Source organism: Amphibalanus amphitrite, unplaced genomic scaffold (assembly GCF_019059575.1).
Source record: "Amphibalanus amphitrite isolate SeventyFive unplaced genomic scaffold, NRLGWU_Aamphi_draft 000864F_arrow, whole genome shotgun sequence".
In the NCBI taxonomy this organism is placed as follows: domain Eukaryota; kingdom Metazoa; phylum Arthropoda; class Thecostraca; order Balanomorpha; family Balanidae; genus Amphibalanus; species Amphibalanus amphitrite.
Genome location: NW_024882358.1, coordinates 169,434 through 188,330, shown reverse-complemented (window position 1 = coordinate 188,330; position 18,897 = coordinate 169,434). Strand labels below are relative to the sequence as shown.

The following is an 18,897-nucleotide window of genomic DNA, read 5'->3' as shown; positions in this document are numbered from 1 at the left end:
CATCGATTAAAACACTGTAATAAATTCATAAAATGAAGCTATTTCCTGTAAAAGAAATTACGTGCAGATTTGATCAAATCAGGTGCATTCGCCGGATAGACCGTCGTGAAAACGGCCATTAACTACTATTAAGATACATTTTTGTCGATACGTGCCTTATTCGTTACGTGCATGATTAATCAGTACTTTTGCTGACGTACATGTGCAATACGTACTTTTGCGTTGCATGCTTTTGTCTGCATGCAGCTGCTAGGGGGGGGGGGGATAGAGCGCTGCCATACGTCGTGGTGTTCGACTGTGCTGCCATCTGATGTCGCACGACTGATAACTGTCGGCGCGGCGCCGCCGTCTCCATTTGCGTGTGTACAAACGCACGGTCGAGAGCCACTAATTCGAAATTATTTCCAGTTTGGCGATCTTTTGTGCTTACAGATACTTACCATGGTGAGGATAAACTGGAACTGCGTATACTTTGAATGTAACATAATGGACCACTCTTATCACTCGCCGTGGCCACTAGCGCTCACGCTATAGCTCTGCATCGTTACTAGTACTAATAGTTATCCCTTAACTGCATAAGTATCTAAAAATGTTGTGCTTAAGTATCGCTTCTCGGCCTTTTGGCTAAGATCAAAGTGTAGTATCTGTTCTTATCAGCTTAATATCTGATACGTCCCCTACATGGGGACCAGAATATTAAACTGATTTTTGGACTTTGGCGGGGTTTTTGGAGCTTGCTCCAGCCCTGCCGCGGGTTGGCCTGGCATTGCACTACAGCCAGGATCGGCCCACTTTTGTTATCATGCGTTGTGATATGTAGTGAAATAAAAGGATAAAGATACTTTTAAGATATCTGACAATAAAAATTGACAAAACATGAAAATACGCCTCTTTTTGATCACGGTCATAGACAAACGCTCATACTAAATGGAATAAAAATGCGGGTATCGGCAAATTGTACCTGTGACCGCTCAATGTCCCTGAGGTCATCTCAGGTCATGAAGAAAAATGACCCAATCAATATCATTATGATTATAGACGTTTTTTTCTCGAATACCGCTACTACGTGCCGCCCCCGACCCGAGCCACGATAACCGCTACAATAGGCGAATTAATTCACGCATTTATTTTGTTCCCAGACAATCGACATCTTTCAAGTACACGGTGCATCGGCGTCCTAAAATGTGACTGGCAAGGCCGCTCTATCTGGTGACACTCAGTAAAGACGGTGCATCATCATCTAACTGAGGTACCTGTAAAGCTGACATCTTTATCACTATTCATTCGGTATCTGTGATGGACAGTGGGGAAGCGTGTGGGAAGTTGTGGGTGACGACAGCTTTGCCTTACGTAAAGCATCATATGTTTTTAAAACTTTTCTCTTTGTATTAGTTTTGCTACAGCGTGAGGCGTGCAATCGTATATCGAAATGAAAAAAAGTAACTGGAAAAATAGCAGTATCTATCGACATTCCTTAGATCTGTGCTTTGGTAAGGTCCTGACAAATGCTTTATTTATTCATATTAGCCGTTTTCACGACGGCCATCTGGTACACATTTGATGCACAGGTGGTACAGATAAGGTGCAGAATTGGTCAAATCAGCTAGAATCAGCTAGAAGAATCAGCTAGCACTACTAGCTTATATGCACTAATTTCTTATATGCCTGCTTTGTCATATTTTCAGAGAGCATCATCGATTAAAACACTGTAATAAATTCATAAAATGAAGCTATTTCCTGTAAAAGAAATTACGTGCAGATTTGATCAAATCAGGTGCATTCGCCGGATAGACCGTCGTGAAAACGGCCATTAACTACTATTAAGATACATTTTTGTCGATACGTGCCTTATTCGTTACGTGCATGATTAATCAGTACTTTTGCTGACGTACATGTGCAATACGTACTTTTGCGTTGCATGCTTTTGTCTGCATGCAGCTGCTAGGGGGGGGGGGGGGATAGAGCGCTGCCATACGTCGTGGTGTTCGACTGTGCTGCCATCTGATGTCGCACGACTGATAACTGTCGGCGCGGCGCCGCCGTCTCCATTTGCGTGTGTACAAACGCACGGTCGAGAGCCACTAATTCGAAATTATTTCCAGTTTGGCGATCTTTTGTGCTTACAGATACTTACCATGGTGAGGATAAACTGGAACTGCGTATACTTTGAATGTAACATAATGGACCACTCTTATCACTCGCCGTGGCCACTAGCGCTCACGCTATAGCTCTGCATCGTTACTAGTACTAATAGTTATCCCTTAACTGCATAAGTATCTAAAAATGTTGTGCTTAAGTATCGCTTCTCGGCCTTTTGGCTAAGATCAAAGTGTAGTATCTGTTCTTATCAGCTTAATATCTGATACGTCCCCTACATGGGGACCAGAATATTAAACTGATTTTTGGACTTTGGCGGGGTTTTTGGAGCTTGCTCCAGCCCTGCCGCGGGTTGGCCTGGCATTGCACTACAGCCAGGATCGGCCCACTTTTGTTATCATGCGTTGTGATATGTAGTGAAATAAAAGGATAAAGATACTTTTAAGATATCTGACAATAAAAATTGACAAAACATGAAAATACGCCTCTTTTTGATCACGGTCATAGACAAACGCTCATACTAAATGGAATAAAAATGCGGGTATCGGCAAATTGTACCTGTGACCGCTCAATGTCCCTGAGGTCATCTCAGGTCATGAAGAAAAATGACCCAATCAATATCATTATGATTATAGACGTTTTTTTCTCGAATACCGCTACTACGTGCCGCCCCCGACCCGAGCCACGATAACCGCTACAATAGGCGAATTAATTCACGCATTTATTTTGTTCCCAGACAATCGACATCTTTCAAGTACACGGTGCATCGGCGTCCTAAAATGTGACTGGCAAGGCCGCTCTATCTGGTGACACTCAGTAAAGACGGTGCATCATCATCTAACTGAGGTACCTGTAAAGCTGACATCTTTATCACTATTCATTCGGTATCTGTGATGGACAGTGGGGAAGCGTGTGGGAAGTTGTGGGTGACGACAGCTTTGCCTTACGTAAAGCATCATATGTTTTTAAAACTTTTCTCTTTGTATTAGTTTTGCTACAGCGTGAGGCGTGCAATCGTATATCGAAATGAAAAAAAGTAACTGGAAAAATAGCAGTATCTATCGACATTCCTTAGATCTGTGCTTTGGTAAGGTCCTGACAAATGCTTTATTTATTCATATTAGCCGTTTTCACGACGGCCATCTGGTACACATTTGATGCACAGGTGGTACAGATAAGGTGCAGAATTGGTCAAATCAGCTAGAATCAGCTAGAAGAATCAGCTAGCACTACTAGCTTATATGCACTAATTTCTTATATGCCTGCTTTGTCATATTTTCAGAGAGCATCATCGATTAAAACACTGTAATAAATTCATAAAATGAAGCTATTTCCTGTAAAAGAAATTACGTGCAGATTTGATCAAATCAGGTGCATTCGCCGGATAGACCGTCGTGAAAACGGCCATTAACTACTATTAAGATACATTTTTGTCGATACGTGCCTTATTCGTTACGTGCATGATTAATCAGTACTTTTGCTGACGTACATGTGCAATACGTACTTTTGCGTTGCATGCTTTTGTCTGCATGCAGCTGCTAGGGGGGGGGGGGATAGAGCGCTGCCATACGTCGTGGTGTTCGACTGTGCTGCCATCTGATGTCGCACGACTGATAACTGTCGGCGCGGCGCCGCCGTCTCCATTTGCGTGTGTACAAACGCACGGTCGAGAGCCACTAATTCGAAATTATTTCCAGTTTGGCGATCTTTTGTGCTTACAGATACTTACCATGGTGAGGATAAACTGGAACTGCGTATACTTTGAATGTAACATAATGGACCACTCTTATCACTCGCCGTGGCCACTAGCGCTCACGCTATAGCTCTGCATCGTTACTAGTACTAATAGTTATCCCTTAACTGCATAAGTATCTAAAAATGTTGTGCTTAAGTATCGCTTCTCGGCCTTTTGGCTAAGATCAAAGTGTAGTATCTGTGGGGCATTCCCCCGGTATTTGCACATGATCGCGGCTCATTGGTCGGGATAGACATGCTTTTGGTTGGCTACCTTTCTTTTACAAAGCACGCCGCTAAAACATGCTCTATACGCTAAAAAATCTGTTCTTATCAGCTTAATATCTGATACGTCCCCTACATGGGGACCAGAATATTAAACTGATTTTTGGACTTTGGCGGGGTTTTTGGAGCTTGCTCCAGCCCTGCCGCGGGTTGGCCTGGCATTGCACTACAGCCAGGATCGGCCCACTTTTGTTATCATGCGTTGTGATATGTAGTGAAATAAAAGGATAAAGATACTTTTAAGATATCTGACAATAAAAATTGACAAAACATGAAAATACGCCTCTTTTTGATCACGGTCATAGACAAACGCTCATACTAAATGGAATAAAAATGCGGGTATCGGCAAATTGTACCTGTGACCGCTCAATGTCCCTGAGGTCATCTCAGGTCATGAAGAAAAATGACCCAATCAATATCATTATGATTATAGACGTTTTTTTCTCGAATACCGCTACTACGTGCCGCCCCCGACCCGAGCCACGATAACCGCTACAATAGGCGAATTAATTCACGCATTTATTTTGTTCCCAGACAATCGACATCTTTCAAGTACACGGTGCATCGGCGTCCTAAAATGTGACTGGCAAGGCCGCTCTATCTGGTGACACTCAGTAAAGACGGTGCATCATCATCTAACTGAGGTACCTGTAAAGCTGACATCTTTATCACTATTCATTCGGTATCTGTGATGGACAGTGGGGAAGCGTGTGGGAAGTTGTGGGTGACGACAGCTTTGCCTTACGTAAAGCATCATATGTTTTTAAAACTTTTCTCTTTGTATTAGTTTTGCTACAGCGTGAGGCGTGCAATCGTATATCGAAATGAAAAAAAGTAACTGGAAAAATAGCAGTATCTATCGACATTCCTTAGATCTGTGCTTTGGTAAGGTCCTGACAAATGCTTTATTTATTCATATTAGCCGTTTTCACGACGGCCATCTGGTACACATTTGATGCACAGGTGGTACAGATAAGGTGCAGAATTGGTCAAATCAGCTAGAATCAGCTAGAAGAATCAGCTAGCACTACTAGCTTATATGCACTAATTTCTTATATGCCTGCTTTGTCATATTTTCAGAGAGCATCATCGATTAAAACACTGTAATAAATTCATAAAATGAAGCTATTTCCTGTAAAAGAAATTACGTGCAGATTTGATCAAATCAGGTGCATTCGCCGGATAGACCGTCGTGAAAACGGCCATTAACTACTATTAAGATACATTTTTGTCGATACGTGCCTTATTCGTTACGTGCATGATTAATCAGTACTTTTGCTGACGTACATGTGCAATACGTACTTTTGCGTTGCATGCTTTTGTCTGCATGCAGCTGCTAGGGGGGGGGGGGGGGGGTGGGGGGGATAGAGCGCTGCCATACGTCGTGGTGTTCGACTGTGCTGCCATCTGATGTCGCACGACTGATAACTGTCGGCGCGGCGCCGCCGTCTCCATTTGCGTGTGTACAAACGCACGGTCGAGAGCCACTAATTCGAAATTATTTCCAGTTTGGCGATCTTTTGTGCTTACAGATACTTACCATGGTGAGGATAAACTGGAACTGCGTATACTTTGAATGTAACATAATGGACCACTCTTATCACTCGCCGTGGCCACTAGCGCTCACGCTATAGCTCTGCATCGTTACTAGTACTAATAGTTATCCCTTAACTGCATAAGTATCTAAAAATGTTGTGCTTAAGTATCGCTTCTCGGCCTTTTGGCTAAGATCAAAGTGTAGTATCTGTTCTTATCAGCTTAATATCTGATACGTCCCCTACATGGGGACCAGAATATTAAACTGATTTTTGGACTTTGGCGGGGTTTTTGGAGCTTGCTCCAGCCCTGCCGCGGGTTGGCCTGGCATTGCACTACAGCCAGGATCGGCCCACTTTTGTTATCATGCGTTGTGATATGTAGTGAAATAAAAGGATAAAGATACTTTTAAGATATCTGACAATAAAAATTGACAAAACATGAAAATACGCCTCTTTTTGATCACGGTCATAGACAAACGCTCATACTAAATGGAATAAAAATGCGGGTATCGGCAAATTGTACCTGTGACCGCTCAATGTCCCTGAGGTCATCTCAGGTCATGAAGAAAAATGACCCAATCAATATCATTATGATTATAGACGTTTTTTTTCTCGAATACCGCTACTACGTGCCGCCCCCGACCCGAGCCACGATAACCGCTACAATAGGCGAATTAATTCACGCATTTATTTTGTTCCCAGACAATCGACATCTTTCAAGTACACGGTGCATCGGCGTCCTAAAATGTGACTGGCAAGGCCGCTCTATCTGGTGACACTCAGTAAAGACGGTGCATCATCATCTAACTGAGGTACCTGTAAAGCTGACATCTTTATCACTATTCATTCGGTATCTGTGATGGACAGTGGGGAAGCGTGTGGGAAGTTGTGGGTGACGACAGCTTTGCCTTACGTAAAGCATCATATGTTTTTAAAACTTTTCTCTTTGTATTAGTTTTGCTACAGCGTGAGGCGTGCAATCGTATATCGAAATGAAAAAAGTAACTGGAAAAATAGCAGTATCTATCGACATTCCTTAGATCTGTGCTTTGGTAAGGTCCTGACAAATGCTTTATTTATTCATATTAGCCGTTTTCACGACGGCCATCTGGTACACATTTGATGCACAGGTGGTACAGATAAGGTGCAGAATTGGTCAAATCAGCTAGAATCAGCTAGAAGAATCAGCTAGCACTACTAGCTTATATGCACTAATTTCTTATATGCCTGCTTTGTCATATTTTCAGAGAGCATCATCGATTAAAACACTGTAATAAATTCATAAAATGAAGCTATTTCCTGTAAAAGAAATTACGTGCAGATTTGATCAAATCAGGTGCATTCGCCGGATAGACCGTCGTGAAAACGGCCATTAACTACTATTAAGATACATTTTTGTCGATACGTGCCTTATTCGTTACGTGCATGATTAATCAGTACTTTTGCTGACGTACATGTGCAATACGTACTTTTGCGTTGCATGCTTTTGTCTGCATGCAGCTGCTAGGGGGGGGGGGGGGGGGATAGAGCGCTGCCATACGTCGTGGTGTTCGACTGTGCTGCCATCTGATGTCGCACGACTGATAACTGTCGGCGCGGCGCCGCCGTCTCCATTTGCGTGTGTACAAACGCACGGTCGAGAGCCACTAATTCGAAATTATTTCCAGTTTGGCGATCTTTTGTGCTTACAGATACTTACCATGGTGAGGATAAACTGGAACTGCGTATACTTTGAATGTAACATAATGGACCACTCTTATCACTCGCCGTGGCCACTAGCGCTCACGCTATAGCTCTGCATCGTTACTAGTACTAATAGTTATCCCTTAACTGCATAAGTATCTAAAAATGTTGTGCTTAAGTATCGCTTCTCGGCCTTTTGGCTAAGATCAAAGTGTAGTATCTGTGGGGCATTCCCCCGGTATTTGCACATGATCGCGGCTCATTGGTCGGGATAGACATGCTTTTGGTTGGCTACCTTTCTTTTACAAAGCACGCCGCTAAAACATGCTCTATACGCTAAAAAATCTGTTCTTATCAGCTTAATATCTGATACGTCCCCTACATGGGGACCAGAATATTAAACTGATTTTTGGACTTTGGCGGGGTTTTTGGAGCTTGCTCCAGCCCTGCCGCGGGTTGGCCTGGCATTGCACTACAGCCAGGATCGGCCCACTTTTGTTATCATGCGTTGTGATATGTAGTGAAATAAAAGGATAAAGATACTTTTAAGATATCTGACAATAAAAATTGACAAAACATGAAAATACGCCTCTTTTTGATCACGGTCATAGACAAACGCTCATACTAAATGGAATAAAAATGCGGGTATCGGCAAATTGTACCTGTGACCGCTCAATGTCCCTGAGGTCATCTCAGGTCATGAAGAAAAATGACCCAATCAATATCATTATGATTATAGACGTTTTTTTCTCGAATACCGCTACTACGTGCCGCCCCCGACCCGAGCCACGATAACCGCTACAATAGGCGAATTAATTCACGCATTTATTTTGTTCCCAGACAATCGACATCTTTCAAGTACACGGTGCATCGGCGTCCTAAAATGTGACTGGCAAGGCCGCTCTATCTGGTGACACTCAGTAAAGACGGTGCATCATCATCTAACTGAGGTACCTGTAAAGCTGACATCTTTATCACTATTCATTCGGTATCTGTGATGGACAGTGGGGAAGCGTGTGGGAAGTTGTGGGTGACGACAGCTTTGCCTTACGTAAAGCATCATATGTTTTTAAAACTTTTCTCTTTGTATTAGTTTTGCTACAGCGTGAGGCGTGCAATCGTATATCGAAATGAAAAAAAGTAACTGGAAAAATAGCAGTATCTATCGACATTCCTTAGATCTGTGCTTTGGTAAGGTCCTGACAAATGCTTTATTTATTCATATTAGCCGTTTTCACGACGGCCATCTGGTACACATTTGATGCACAGGTGGTACAGATAAGGTGCAGAATTGGTCAAATCAGCTAGAATCAGCTAGAAGAATCAGCTAGCACTACTAGCTTATATGCACTAATTTCTTATATGCCTGCTTTGTCATATTTTCAGAGAGCATCATCGATTAAAACACTGTAATAAATTCATAAAATGAAGCTATTTCCTGTAAAAGAAATTACGTGCAGATTTGATCAAATCAGGTGCATTCGCCGGATAGACCGTCGTGAAAACGGCCATTAACTACTATTAAGATACATTTTTGTCGATACGTGCCTTATTCGTTACGTGCATGATTAATCAGTACTTTTGCTGACGTACATGTGCAATACGTACTTTTGCGTTGCATGCTTTTGTCTGCATGCAGCTGCTAGGGGGGGGGGGATAGAGCGCTGCCATACGTCGTGGTGTTCGACTGTGCTGCCATCTGATGTCGCACGACTGATAACTGTCGGCGCGGCGCCGCCGTCTCCATTTGCGTGTGTACAAACGCACGGTCGAGAGCCACTAATTCGAAATTATTTCCAGTTTGGCGATCTTTTGTGCTTACAGATACTTACCATGGTGAGGATAAACTGGAACTGCGTGTACTTTGAATGTAACATAATGGACCACTCTTATCACTCGCCGTGGCCACTAGCGCTCACGCTATAGCTCTGCATCGTTACTAGTACTAATAGTTATCCCTTAACTGCATAAGTATCTAAAAATGTTGTGCTTAAGTATCGCTTCTCGGCCTTTTGGCTAAGATCAAAGTGTAGTATCTGTTCTTATCAGCTTAATTGGCGAGAGCGTGCCCCATCCTTGACCTAGTACCTGCCCCGGCGACTCTGGCCCGCTCACGGAACTTCCCCTCCACATTGTGCGGCGACAGGAGAGGCGGATGTCGGGGTAAGGGCTAGGTCTCGCTTATTCCTTCTTTGCCAAATCCTCTCCTTGCCCTGCTGGGCGCCACCTCTCCTGCTTGGAGATGGTGTCACCTCCGGCCTCGTCTGGCCGGGTGCCCGCCGCAGGCGCCTCTTCTCCCTCGCCGGGCCCGGCAGCTCTTCAGCAGCCGTGGCTCGAGGGCCAGCTGCTCGTGCTGCCCAGCCCGCTGCCGCTGCACGTGCGCTGCCCGGTGGCGGGCTGCCCGCGGTCATACGCCAACCAGGCGCAGACTGCCGTCCGCCACAGCCTGCTGCGACACCTTCGGACGGACTTCCACCCCGGACTGTCGGTGACCGGGTCGGAGTGGCGCTGTGCGGCCTGTGGAGTGTGGAGCCAAACTTGCCCGAAAAGTTTCGGCCCACAGATGCCCCCTCGGCCCTCTGAACCGCCCGGTCCCGGACGCGGCGTCGGCGTTCCGGCAGGAGTGCCACTGGTGCCGGAAGTGGTTTACGACCCGCCGTGGCGTGCTCAACCACCGCGCCCGCTGCCCGCGCCGGCCGCCGCCCGCCCCGCCGCAGCCCACCGACTGGGCCGCTGCGCTGGCGCGGCTCCGTGCCGAGACGGCCCCCGCCGCCGGCGCCCCTGCAAGACCGGCGACACCGACGAGCCCGGAGATGGACCTCACGCTGAGCCCTCCGCCGCCGCCATCTCGCCAGGGCCGTCCGTCGCCGCCGCCGGAGCCGACGCCGCCGCCGCCGCCGGAGCCGACACCGACGCCATCACCGGGGCCGACACCGACGCTACCACGAGAGCCGACACCGACGCCGCCACGGGAGCTGACACCGCCGCCGGCGCCCGAGGAAGATCGGCTCTCGCCGCTGCCGTCGCCTGGGCCGCTGCCCGAGCGGTGGTGGTCGCCGACCCAGCCGTCGCAGCCGCCGCGGTCGCCGCCTCTGGTGTTTCCAGAGACCTCGCCGTCGCCGGACTCATCATCTAAGACAGTTCAATCGCTGTCGTTACACGAGGATCCTGCCGCCTGTGACGGCGACTCTGTGGACGCCCTGTCGCCGCACCGAGCGGAACGTGTGAGTGATAACGTGACAGTGCCGCCCGCGAGTGCCTCCGACGTGACAGTGCCGCCCGCGAGTACCTCCGACGCGACAGTGCCGCCCGCGAGCCTCCCAGACGCCGCAGTGCCGCGAGAGTCGACGCCGCGCGAGTCGGTGCCGACGTGCCTTGTGCTAGTGTCTCCCGTGCCGCCCGCGACGGAGCCAGCGGGGCCCGCACTGGTGCATACGACCCCGTGTGTCGCCGGGACGACACTGGTGCGGCCCCCCTCGTCGGCGTCTCCGGTCCCGCGCCCTCGTTCTGACGGAGTGGACTGTGTCGGCGGCGCGTCGATTACGACACCGCGCCGGGGCCGCCGCTCGCCCAACCTGACGTCATCGTGGTTCTGGCTGCGCGGCCCCGGCGTCGGCGCGAGGAGGGAGCCGTCGGCCGACAGCTCGGACTCATCGCCCGACTCGCCGTCCCCAGCGCCCACGCTGTACCTGCCGCCCAGCTCAAGCTCGTCGGACTCGTCCTCAACTGCTGGCAGCGAGCCGGCCGCGTCTCCGGGCCGGGCGGCGCGCCGCCGCCGCTACCGAGCCAGGCGCCGAGCGGAGCGCCGCCGCTCGGGCCACGTGGTGCCTGAGGCCGCTCCGCCACTCGCGGACGCCGGCCCCGCGCGGGCGGCTCCGCCCGCGCTGCTCCCTGGGACAGCGCCGCCGCCGCGGAGCCCGCCAGTGTCGCGCCGGCCGCCGCCCGGGCCGCCGCCACCACCACCGCAGCGGGACTCGCCGCCCTCTCGCCGGCCGCCGGAGAGAGCGCCGCCAGGCGCGCGGCGGTCGCCGCAGGAGCGGGACCTGCCGGCACGGCGCCCGCCGCCTCCATCAACCGGACGGACTGCGGCCGCGCCCGCCCCGCGACAGCGCGGCGGACGGCGCGGGCGGGGAGGACGAGGTGGCGGCCAGCGACGTGCCGAAGTGAGAAACGACGTGACAACCACGGTAAGCGACCGCCGCGACCCGCCCCAGGAGGTGACGCCCCCGCCCCAGCCCACCCCGCGACCCGATGCTCTCCCGCCCACCCCGGGACCCGACGCTCCCCCGCCCACCCCGCGACCCGACGCTCCCCCGCCCACCCCGCCGGCCGGCGCTCCCCCGGCCGAGGCGGCGGCCCCGGCCTCACGCTCCCGTGCTGGCCGTGGCCGTGGTCGCGGCCGGGGAGGCGCCGCGTCTGCCCGAGCCCAACCCCAGGCCCAGGAGCCCGAGCTTACCGAGCTCCAGAGGCTCTTCCTTCCTCGACTTGAGCACCTACTAGCTGCCGACGCCGAGTGGGCGGCTTGCGAGGAGGTGCTGACCGCGATGGTGGCCGAGGCGAGCCGGCGGAACGAAGCCTACCACGCTAAGCGCGCGGAGGAGACGGACCGCCGCCGCCGCCAGCCGCCGCCTGACCGGCAGCGCCTCCGCCGCGACCCGCCCCGACGGCCCGACCCGGCCGGCCGCACGGCCGCTGCGCCGGCCCCACCCCCCGGACCCAACCCCGTCCCGGCTCCCCCGGCGGAGGGCGCCGCGCCGCCGCCGCCGCCGGCCGACCGACGCCGCCAGTACCGCCCACCGCAGTACGACCCGGCCGAGGCAAGCCGGCTGCAGCGCCTCTACCGCACCAACCGAGCCCGTGCTATGAGGGAGGTGCTGGCTGAGGACGGCCCGCGGTGCTCGCTGGACCCCGCCGCTATTCGCTCTCATTTCTCTCCGTCTCCCACCGCCGACCCTCCCGTGGACTGGGACGCCCGCCCGCCCTGTGTACCGGAGCTCGGGGAAGCCAGTCAATGCGACGGGCTGACCCGGCCCTTCACTGAGGACGAGGTGTGGCAGCGCCTGCGCTCCGCCGCCAACACGGCGCCCGGCCCTGACGGGCTGCGCTATGTGGCGTGGCGTGCCCTCGACCCCGGCGCCCGCCTGCTGACTCTGGCATACAACGTGTGCAAGAGCCACCGGCGGCTGCCGGGTGAGTGGGGCAAGAGCAGCACGGTGCTCATCCACAAGGGGGGCGACGCCGACGACCCATCGTGCTGGCGACCCATCGCCCTCATCAGCACGATCGCCAAGGTGTACGCCGGTCTGTGGGCCGACCGGCTCTCCCGTTGGGCGGAAGGGGAAGACCTCCTGTCCCCAGGGCAGAAAGGCTTCCGGCACTATGACGGAGTATTGGAGCACAACTTCATACTCCAGAGTGCACTGACTGCCTCTCGGCGAGCGGCCGGCGGTGAGCTGCACGTTTGCTTTGTCGACCTGACAAACGCATTCGGCAGCCTGTCGCATAGTTACCTGTGGGACGTGCTGGCGCGCCTGGGCCTCGAGCCTGAGGTGCTGCTCGCCCTGCAGAGTATCTATGACGGCACCACTACCGTCTACGCCACGGCGCAGGGCGTGTCCGAGCCGGCACCAGTCGTGCGAGGCGTGCGTCAGGGCTGTCCGCTGAGCGGCGTCCTGTTCGCCCTCGCCATGGAGCCGCTTGTACGCGCCCTGAACGGGATTGACGGCGTCGAGGCGCTCGCCTTTGCCGACGACGTGGCGCTGCTCTGCCGAGACCACCCGGCCCTGGAGAGCGCGCTGACTGCGCTGGAGGATGTGTGCGCCTGGTGCGGCCTCCATCCTAATCCGCGCAAGTCCGGCCTGCTGTCGATCGGCCCGGCCCCGCCCCCCGCTCAGCTGTGCGGCCAGCCGCTGCCAGTGGTGGGGGAGGGGGGCTCGTACCGGTACCTGGGCCGGCCCGTCGGCCACTCCCGCCTCTCCTGCCCGCCGACCGAGGTGCTGGACGACGCGCGGCGTGCCGCTGAGCGGGCGACGGACAGCGCTCTCGCCCCGTGGCAGAAGCTGGACGCCCTCCGCTCCTGCGTCATGCCGCGGCTGACGCACTGCCTCCGGCTCGGCCTCCTCCCCAAGACGGCGCTGCGCAGTCTGGACGCTGCAATTCGGTGGCGGGTGAAGGGCATCCTGAACCTGCCCTCCCGTGCCAGCGCTGAGTACTTGTACTCTGGCGTGGCGCAGGGCTGTGTCGGCCTTACGGAGCTGGCCGTGGAGGCGGACATGCTGCTGGTGGCTTCCACCTGGCAGCTGCTCACCTCCCCGGACGAGGCTGTGAGGACGACTGCCGAGGACCAGCTGACAGAGTGCGTGCGCCGCCGCCTCTCCGCCCCTCCCACCGCAGCGCAGGTCGCCGGCTACCTGAACGGCGAGGCCATGCGTGACGGCGGTGACGTCGCGACCCGGTTCAGCCGGGCGCGTGTCGCCACCAAAGCGCTGGCCAAGCTGGTCGGGATACGCTGGCAGGCGGCCGACGGCCAGCTGTCTCTGACGCTGGACGGCGAGCCGCTGCCGCGCGGCAAGGCGGCCGCGCTGCTCCGGGACGCTGTCCGCCGCGCCGCCGCGGCCCGCCTGCACACCAAGCCCCACCAGGGCAAGGTGATGCGCTGTGTGGCCGACCAGCGAATCAGCAGCCACTATATGTACAGTGGCGACTACATCCGGTTCGCCGAGTGGCGCTTTGTTCACCGAGCGCGCCTGGGGCTGGTGCCTCTGAACGGGGCCCGCCACGGCGCCGCGCCGGGGGACCAGCGCTGCCGGCGCTGTGGACACGCCAGCGAGACCCTGCCCCACGTGCTGTGTCATTGCATGCAGCGGCACAGCGTGGCCTACCAGCGGCGCCACGACGCTCTCCTGGCTCGCCTGGCGAACGCGGTCCGGCGGGACGGAGTCGACGTCCGAGTAAACCGACAGGTGCCGGGCGTGCAGTCCACGCTGCGCCCCGACCTGGTGGTCACTCGTGACGGCGGCGCCACCGTCGTGCTCGCCGACGTCACGGTGGCCTTCGAGAACGGCCCCGAGGCCCTGCAAGCCGCCAGCGACGCCAAGGTGCGCAAGTACGCGCCCCTTGTCGCAGAGCTGCGAGCAGCGGGTAAGGAGGCCAGCGTCGTTGCTCTGGTGGTTGGCCCGCTTGGCACGTGGTGGCGGGGCAACGAGGCGGTGCTGCGCCGGCTCCGCGTCAGCCGTGCCTACGCCCGCCTCATGCGCCGCCTGATGGTGTCCGACACGCTGCGGTGGTCCCGTGATGTGTACATCGAGCACATCACGGGCCACCGCCAGTATCAGTAGGCGCCGCCCACTTCTGGCGGCCGGCGGCGCCCCGCCCCTACTCACCGACCGGCCGGGCAGCCGACGCCGCCCCTCCCCCCCTCCCCCCCCCACTCCCTCCCCTCCCCGTCACCTGGGCGGGCACGGCACGGCCCTGCGTGGCCGTTGGGTCGCTGGGCCCTGCGAGGCCCATATTAGTGTTTATGTGTGTATGTGTGTATGTGACGCCATTGAAAACCTGTGCTGTGTTTTCTAAAGTACCTTCGCCTGTATATAAATGTTCCAAGTGCCAAAGTATAACAATGTCTTTCGGCCTATGGGTATTTTGTTTTGTATTATAGTTTGTTTTGTTTTGTTCTCTTCATTATTTTTTCTAGTGTGTATATACCCAATGTGCCATATCTCGCTTTCGAAGGCTGGAGTCTCCAATCACACCTGGAGACTCGCCTTATGTCGTGCTTGACCGTGCCCCACTACGGGCAACACTGTAATCATCTCCTTTCTGATGATGTTCTTTGAAACATGTGTTTTTTGAATAAAATCTGTTCTTATCAGCTTAATATCTGATACGTCCCCTACATGGGGACCAGAATATTAAACTGATTTTTGGACTTTGGCGGGGTTTTTGGAGCTTGCTCCAGCCCTGCCGCGGGTTGGCCTGGCATTGCACTACAGCCAGGATCGGCCCACTTTTGTTATCATGCGTTGTGATATGTAGTGAAATAAAAGGATAAAGATACTTTTAAGATATCTGACAATAAAAATTGACAAAACATGAAAATACGCCTCTTTTTGATCACGGTCATAGACAAACGCTCATACTAAATGGAATAAAAATGCGGGTATCGGCAAATTGTACCTGTGACCGCTCAATGTCCCTGAGGTCATCTCAGGTCATGAAGAAAAATGACCCAATCAATATCATTATGATTATAGACGTTTTTTTTCTCGAATACCGCTACTACGTGCCGCCCCCGACCCGAGCCACGATAACCGCTACAATAGGCGAATTAATTCACGCATTTATTTTGTTCCCAGACAATCGACATCTTTCAAGTACACGGTGCATCGGCGTCCTAAAATGTGACTGGCAAGGCCGCTCTATCTGGTGACACTCAGTAAAGACGGTGCATCATCATCTAACTGAGGTACCTGTAAAGCTGACATCTTTATCACTATTCATTCGGTATCTGTGATGGACAGTGGGGAAGCGTGTGGGAAGTTGTGGGTGACGACAGCTTTGCCTTACGTAAAGCATCATATGTTTTTAAAACTTTTCTCTTTGTATTAGTTTTGCTACAGCGTGAGGCGTGCAATCGTATATCGAAATGAAAAAAAGTAACTGGAAAAATAGCAGTATCTATCGACATTCCTTAGATCTGTGCTTTGGTAAGGTCCTGACAAATGCTTTATTTATTCATATTAGCCGTTTTCACGACGGCCATCTGGTACACATTTGATGCACAGGTGGTACAGATAAGGTGCAGAATTGGTCAAATCAGCTAGAATCAGCTAGAAGAATCAGCTAGCACTACTAGCTTATATGCACTAATTTCTTATATGCCTGCTTTGTCATATTTTCAGAGAGCATCATCGATTAAAACACTGTAATAAATTCATAAAATGAAGCTATTTCCTGTAAAAGAAATTACGTGCAGATTTGATCAAATCAGGTGCATTCGCCGGATAGACCGTCGTGAAAACGGCCATTAACTACTATTAAGATACATTTTTGTCGATACGTGCCTTATTCGTTACGTGCATGATTAATCAGTACTTTTGCTGACGTACATGTGCAATACGTACTTTTGCGTTGCATGCTTTTGTCTGCATGCAGCTGCTAGGGGGGGGGGGGGATAGAGCGCTGCCATACGTCGTGGTGTTCGACTGTGCTGCCATCTGATGTCGCACGACTGATAACTGTCGGCGCGGCGCCGCCGTCTCCATTTGCGTGTGTACAAACGCACGGTCGAGAGCCACTAATTCGAAATTATTTCCAGTTTGGCGATCTTTTGTGCTTACAGATACTTACCATGGTGAGGATAAACTGGAACTGCGTATACTTTGAATGTAACATAATGGACCACTCTTATCACTCGCCGTGGCCACTAGCGCTCACGCTATAGCTCTGCATCGTTACTAGTACTAATAGTTATCCCTTAACTGCATAAGTATCTAAAAATGTTGTGCTTAAGTATCGCTTCTCGGCCTTTTGGCTAAGATCAAAGTGTAGTATCTGTGGGGCATTCCCCCGGTATTTGCACATGATCGCGGCTCATTGGTCGGGATAGACATGCTTTTGGTTGGCTACCTTTCTTTTACAAAGCACGCCGCTAAAACATGCTCTATACGCTAAAAAATCTGTTCTTATCAGCTTAATATCTGATACGTCCCCTACATGGGGACCAGAATATTAAACTGATTTTTGGACTTTGGCGGGGTTTTTGGAGCTTGCTCCAGCCCTGCCGCGGGTTGGCCTGGCATTGCACTACAGCCAGGATCGGCCCACTTTTGTTATCATGCGTTGTGATATGTAGTGAAATAAAAGGATAAAGATACTTTTAAGATATCTGACAATAAAAATTGACAAAACATGAAAATACGCCTCTTTTTGATCACGGTCATAGACAAACGCTCATACTAAATGGAATAAAAATGCGGGTATCGGCAAATTGTACCTGTGACCGCTCAATGTCCCTGAGGTCATCTCAGGTCATGAAGAAAAATGACCCAATCAATATCATTATGATTATAGACGTTTTTTTTCTCGAATACCGCTACTACGTGCCGCCCCCGACCCGAGCCACGATAACCGCTACAATAGGCGAATTAATTCACGCATTTATTTTGTTCCCAGACAATCGACATCTTTCAAGTACACGGTGCATCGGCGTCCTAAAATGTGACTGGCAAGGCCGCTCTATCTGGTGACACTCAGTAAAGACGGTGCATCATCATCTAACTGAGGTACCTGTAAAGCTGACATCTTTATCACTATTCATTCGGTATCTGTGATGGACAGTGGGGAAGCGTGTGGGAAGTTGTGGGTGACGACAGCTTTGCCTTACGTAAAGCATCATATGTTTTTAAAACTTTTCTCTTTGTATTAGTTTTGCTACAGCGTGAGGCGTGCAATCGTATATCGAAATGAAAAAAAGTAACTGGAAAAATAGCAGTATCTATCGACATTCCTTAGATCTGTGCTTTGGTAAGGTCCTGACAAATGCTTTATTTATTCATATTAGCCGTTTTCACGACGGCCATCTGGTACACATTTGATGCACAGGTGGTACAGATAAGGTGCAGAATTGGTCAAATCAGCTAGAATCAGCTAGAAGAATCAGCTAGCACTACTAGCTTATATGCACTAATTTCTTATATGCCTGCTTTGTCATATTTTCAGAGAGCATCATCGATTAAAACACTGTAATAAATTCATAAAATGAAGCTATTTCCTGTAAAAGAAATTACGTGCAGATTTGATCAAATCAGGTGCATTCGCCGGATAGACCGTCGTGAAAACGGCCATTAACTACTATTAAGATACATTTTTGTCGATACGTGCCTTATTCGTTACGTGCATGATTAATCAGTACTTTTGCTGACGTACATGTGCAATACGTACTTTTGCGTTGCATGCTTTTGTCTGCATGCAGCTGCTAGGGGGGGGGGGGATAGAGCGCTGCCATACGTCGTGGTGTTCGACTGTGCTGCCATCTGATGTCGCACGACTGATAACTGTCGGCGCGGCGCCGCCGTCTCCATTTGCGTGTGTACAAACGCACGGTCGAGAGCCACTAATTCGAAATTATTTCCAGTTTGGCGATCTTTTGTGCTTACAGATACTTACCATGGTGAGGATAAACTGGAACTGCGTATACTTTGAATGTAACATAATGGACCACTCTTATCACTCGCCGTGGCCACTAGCGCTCACGCTATAGCTCTGCATCGTTACTAGTACTAATAGTTATCCCTTAACTGCATAAGTATCTAAAAATGTTGTGCTTAAGTATCGCTTCTCGGCCTTTTGGCTAAGATCAAAGTGTAGTATCTGTTCTTATCAGCTTAATATCTGATACGTCCCCTACATGGGGACCAGAATATTAAACTGATTTTTGGACTTTGGCGGGGTTTTTGGAGCTTGCTCCAGCCCTGCCGCGGGTTGGCCTGGCATTGCACTACAGCCAGGATCGGCCCACTTTTGTTATCATGCGTTGTGATATGTAGTGAAATAAAAGGAT

The 18,897-nt window shown here is 51.6% G+C and overlaps 5 non-coding genes and 7 pseudogenes across 5 annotated transcripts; all 12 read left to right on the top strand.

The window, feature by feature from the left end:
* Positions 1-604: 604 nt before the first annotated feature.
* LOC122367364 lies at positions 605-797 on the top strand. The gene has a single exon (XR_006254047.1). It is a non-coding gene; the product is annotated as a U2 spliceosomal RNA (small nuclear RNA).
* A 1,501-nt stretch (positions 798-2,298) lies between these two features.
* Positions 2,299-2,491, top strand: LOC122367363. The gene has a single exon (XR_006254046.1). It is a non-coding gene; the product is annotated as a U2 spliceosomal RNA (small nuclear RNA).
* Positions 2,492-3,990: 1,499 nt separating this feature from the next.
* On the top strand, positions 3,991-4,110 carry LOC122367358 (annotated as a pseudogene).
* A 20-nt stretch (positions 4,111-4,130) lies between these two features.
* On the top strand, positions 4,131-4,308 carry LOC122367348 (annotated as a pseudogene).
* A 1,512-nt stretch (positions 4,309-5,820) lies between these two features.
* Positions 5,821-6,013, top strand: LOC122367362. The gene has a single exon (XR_006254045.1). It is a non-coding gene; the product is annotated as a U2 spliceosomal RNA (small nuclear RNA).
* Positions 6,014-7,517: 1,504 nt separating this feature from the next.
* Positions 7,518-7,637, top strand: LOC122367357 (annotated as a pseudogene).
* Positions 7,638-7,657: 20 nt separating this feature from the next.
* On the top strand, positions 7,658-7,835 carry LOC122367347 (annotated as a pseudogene).
* Positions 7,836-9,333: 1,498 nt separating this feature from the next.
* Positions 9,334-9,461, top strand: LOC122367353 (annotated as a pseudogene).
* A 5,685-nt stretch (positions 9,462-15,146) lies between these two features.
* Positions 15,147-15,348, top strand: LOC122367344. Its single transcript, XR_006254043.1, has one exon. It is a non-coding gene; the product is annotated as a U2 spliceosomal RNA (small nuclear RNA).
* A 1,501-nt stretch (positions 15,349-16,849) lies between these two features.
* LOC122367356 lies at positions 16,850-16,969 on the top strand (annotated as a pseudogene).
* A 20-nt stretch (positions 16,970-16,989) lies between these two features.
* Positions 16,990-17,167, top strand: LOC122367346 (annotated as a pseudogene).
* Positions 17,168-18,667: 1,500 nt separating this feature from the next.
* On the top strand, positions 18,668-18,860 carry LOC122367352. The gene has a single exon (XR_006254044.1). It is a non-coding gene; the product is annotated as a U2 spliceosomal RNA (small nuclear RNA).
* The last annotated feature ends 37 nt before the right edge of the window (positions 18,861-18,897 follow it).